Source organism: Octopus sinensis, unplaced genomic scaffold (assembly GCF_006345805.1).
Source record: "Octopus sinensis unplaced genomic scaffold, ASM634580v1 Contig17230, whole genome shotgun sequence".
NCBI lineage: Eukaryota > Metazoa > Mollusca > Cephalopoda > Octopoda > Octopodidae > Octopus > Octopus sinensis.
Window position 1 is genome coordinate 15001 of NW_021834900.1, and position 5000 is coordinate 20000.

A 5000-nucleotide genomic window follows, 5' to 3' on the forward strand; every position below is an offset into this window, starting at 1 on the left:
AATCGACTTAATCCGTTTGTCTGTCTTTGTTTGTCCCCTCCGTGTTTAGCCCCTTGTGGACAGTAAAGAAATATATTGTTCTCATCGCTTTTAAGCATTTATTTGTACTGCTGTTTTTTTAACAGATACTATGCGACATTCGAATGCTATCTCTACTGCTCTGAAGTATCCAATTGATGTTAATATCCTGCGGATTTTAAGTGGATTTCGTCTACAAACTAATCAAGTATCCCAAACGTCGGTATCCCACTGGAACTGCAAATGCATCGTGGGATATTTTCTTGTTGTTAGAGAAGAACTCAGACTGTTGTATTTTTCTAAGTCTAGTTTGATATTCTCGAGTTAATCAATTTTTGTTCCTGATACCTTCGTATAATATTTTTTTGATCAATGTCTTGTTATTTGTAGCATTCTTTATGTGGAACAAGATAGTTAGAGGAGAAACGCTGATGCATATTCTTTGGAGTTAATGAGCTGATTTTCCACGTTCAACTATAATATACGAACACGTTTTTCGCCAAATTCCAGCCCCATGTCAGTTGAAAATATTGTTATTAGCTGGGGTTTTTTTTTGGCATTGTAAAAATTCGTAGCATCGATCTTATGGTAACCCACATAGAAATTATAATGGGTTACGTAACTATCACTAGTAACCATAGGAATTTTGTAAAACAAATTATATAGGATATAATTCCAAAACAAACAGAAGGGATCTTTTCGGTTTGAACGGCAGTTTTTTCTAGCGGTGTTATATGAAATTGTCACCCATAATTATGACCCTAGTATCGATCTATTGCATTTCAATCTGTTTTAGGGTTAGAGTTAGGGGTAGGGGGAAGGGTATCTTTTTTTTGTTCAGAAATGTAAATAAACCCAATCTGTTTCTTAAACGAGGGACATATTCATACGGCACAGAATGTTTTCACCTCAATAGACGTCATTGATTGGTTGAAATTGCAGAAATTGAAGAGAAAAAAACAACAAATATCTTACAAACTATAGAATTTTCTCAATAAAGCCAAGAGAAAAAGATGTTTTATAAACACATTCTACCAGTATACGAAGTTTAAAAATGTTTAGTTACGTGGAAATTATTTGAAAAAACTGCCGTTCAAACCGAAAAGATCCAACAGAAGTACAGAAAATTATCTCCGCGGAATATTTCCTTTGAAATATTTATAACACGGGAGACAATTGCCCCACTTTTAGTTGTAAGTGTGAGGAGTGTTGCCCTGGTCTTTGTGACTAACCAAATCTCTTTCAGTTCCCGATTTACTGTATTACAAAAAGGAGAATGCATTGGATGATGGTTGTCATTGATGTACAAAGTTTGAATAAAGGGTCGTGACGGTTTTGGCTACATCTTTTTTAAACATACGTTTTCTTAATCAGAGTTGACCTGAGCCTAAAAAACAACAAATGCTGTTTTCTCTATGCAGGTGATTTAAAATATCTCCAAGAAGCAACATGCAATTGGAGAATTTACTACAAACTCTACATATAGTCAGTATGGATATAAAAATTAGTATGGAATTAAATGAATAAGCCAAAAATACTGTAAAAAGTGGTAAATAAATAAGGCAATACTACTGTAAAAGGAGGTAATTTTACCACTGTAATTTTACAACTGTAAAAAATGGTAAATTGATAAAGATAAAGACAGGCAACAAACATTTCTGAAACCAGAAACTTAAAACAAAATCATCTCAAATATTTTAGAGTAGATGAAACTGATACTGTAGGAGAGATTAGTAAATCGCATTTCAGAAGAATCAGAATTTAGTAGTGAACTCAGTACCAAAAATAATGATATTTATAAATAAACAAACCATCGCAGTTATAGACTACAGCTTCACTGTAATTAGGCGTTAACTGAAGTGAAGAGCAGAATCAGAAAAACTAGGAAAAAAACAAACTATTTATGGAATCTCTAAGTCTGCATTGTAAAGTAAGATAAAGTAAACTCATTAAGCCATACATTTTCTCAATATATAAACGGTGAAATGGGAAGCCAGGATAGAGTTAAATAATCCTTCCTACGATAGGTACAAGGCCTGAAAATGTGGAGGGGGGACTGGTTGATTACATCGACCCCAGTAATCAACTGGTACTTAGTTTATCGATTCCAAAAGTATGAAAGGCAAAGTCGACCTCGGCGGAATTTGAACTCAGAACGTCTTTAAGACGGACGAAATGCCGCTACGCTAACGATTCTGCCAGCTCGCCGCATTGACAGATCAGCTAAAGTTTTTAAAAAGATTAAAAAGATAAAAGCAAAGTGGAATCCAGAAAAAATATTGGAAAATACTAAAGAAAAATCTTGTCCTTGTCAATATCCTGCAAGATTAAAACGAAAGAAAGTGAGCCAATATGAAGAGTTAAAATAAAATAAAGATTATGGGTGAACCTATAAGTCACTTAATATTCTATCCTTAAAAAGGCGGCGAGCTGGCAGAAACGTTAGCACGCCGGGCGAAATGCTTAGCTGTATTTCGTCTGCCGTTATGTTCTGAGTTCAAATTCCGCCGAGGTCGACTTTGCCTTTCATCCTTTCGGGATCGATTAAATAAGTACCAGTTACGCACTGGGGTCGATATAATCGACTTAACCCGTGTGTCTGTCCTTGTTTGTCCTCTCTGTGTTTAGCCCCTTGTGGGCAGTAAAGAAATAGGTATTTTATCTGCCGTTACGTTCTGGGTTCAAATTCCGCTGGGGTCGACTTTGCCTTTCGGGGTCGATAAATCAAGTACCAGTTGCGTACTGGGGTCGATCTAGTCGACTGGCCCCTTCCCCCAAAATTTCGGGCCTTGTTCCTAGAATAGAGAAGAATATTCTATCTTTATGATTTATCGCATAATAATTATTTTATATTAATTATCCATTATATTAATTTTTCATGACAATTTTTAATTATATTTTATGTAAACACTATGAATGTAGATCATCTGTAATATTTACCATTTCGAAGTTTTGCAGAAATGTATATGAGCCGAGTGAACATGAACACTTGGCGACGCAGCCAACAATTTTACTATTTTGAATTCCACCCTCAACCCCCACCGGCTTTAGTTTTCATTGCAAATGTCATCCAGCACATAAGCATAGAAAAGTCTTTTCTCCTTTTCACACACTCTACGTTCGTTACGAAAATGTGTTCTTTTTTCCTTTTCATCTACTTCTCTGCTTTTCATGCTCGAACCCTTCTCTGTATACTTCCCTATAGCGACCACACGTACTAATTGCACAGACATAGAGTGTTTGCCGGCAGGCTGTGATTTGGCGTGATTGAGATTACTCAGTCGAAATGCCGGGTGTTAAAACACCTGAAAGTCATGGACAAACGCAACAACTCATCCCATATTCCATTCAGGAGTGATAGACATTGATGTTTTACCATTTTTTTAATGCCTTATCAACATCACGTATCCGAACCGAATCAGAGGTGAATGACATCGCCAGTCCCCGATTTACATGCATAAAATCTAAAACTATGTGCTGGTATGGCCCGACAGAGGGCGGCGAGCTGGCAGAATCGTTAGCACGCCGGGCGAAATGCTTAGCAGTATTTCGTATGCCGCTACTTTCTGAGTTCAAATTCCGCCGAGGTCGACTTTGCCTTTCATCCTTTCGGGGTCGATTAAATAAATACCAGTTACGCACTGGGGTCGATATAATCGACTTAACCCGTGTGTCTGTCCTTGTTTGTCCTCTCTGTGTTAAGCCCCCTGTGGACAATAAAGAAATAGGTATGGCTCGACAGTGCATACGTAAGAATAAATCCAATTACAGAATAGATACTGCGCTAGTATAATAATCATCATCGACCACACGTACTTAACGCATATATTTCACTAATACCGTACTCCATACTTAATCTGAGGATTGCTAGCCTTAAATTTGAATAACCAGATGTACGTATTAGTTCATGTGGAGTAGTTTGAATGAAGCCTTGTCTGATAGACTCTTAAAATTGTTTGAAAGCCAGCACGACGCAAATTTGAAGTGAAGGGACACAAAGAGTGATAAGAAACACATGACCACTTTCCTCCAACCAAACTTCTGACAGCGCACTTAAATTGGAAACTATTATTCAAATTATCTGAGTCAGCAGGGTGACGGATAGACTGACTTGCAGAAAGTAACTGGTTTCGGATTTTTACGTTCTAAAGTTAAATATAACCTCTGGGGTCGATAAAATAAAGTACCTGTGAAATACTGGGATAAACTGAATCGATGAATACCCTCCTTCCAAATTCCTGTCCTTTCCCATAAATTAAAAATTATGGATCTTTTCAGTTTGACCGGCAGTTTTTTAAAATAATTTCCACGTAACTAAACACTTTTAAACTTCGTATACTGGTAGAATGTGTTTATAAAACATCTTTTGCGCTGGGCTTTATTGAGAAAATTCTATAGTTTGTAAGATATTTGTTGTTGTTTTTTCTTCAATTTCTACAATTTCAACCAATCAATGACGTCTATTGAGGTGAAAACATTCTGTGCCGTATGAATACGTCCCTCGTTTAAGAAACAGATTGGGTTTATTTACATTTCCGAAGAAAAAAAGATACCTTTCCCCCACCCCTAACCCTAACCCTAACTAACCCTAACTCTAACCCTAACCCTAAAACAGATTGAAATGCAATAGATCGATAATAGGGTCATAATTATGGGTGACAATTTCATATGACACCGCTAGAAAAAACTGTCGTTCAAACCGAAAAGATCCAAAATTATTATTTATAACTGAACATGAAGTCACGATTTTTGAATGTTTTGCCGGATTATATTTGTTGTCGCTTTTACTCATTCAGAAAATATTTTTCCTGTGAACGTGTTCCGATTTGGTTCGCAACTGACAATTCTCATTAAAAAAAAAAGATGCGTCGCTTGTTTACATAAACAATAAAGACAGTAAAGGAAGCGCAAATAGTAACAGGACGGCAGAGATAAAATGTCAATAAAGCAACAAAGAAGAATATAATCTGTGATTTCCAGCA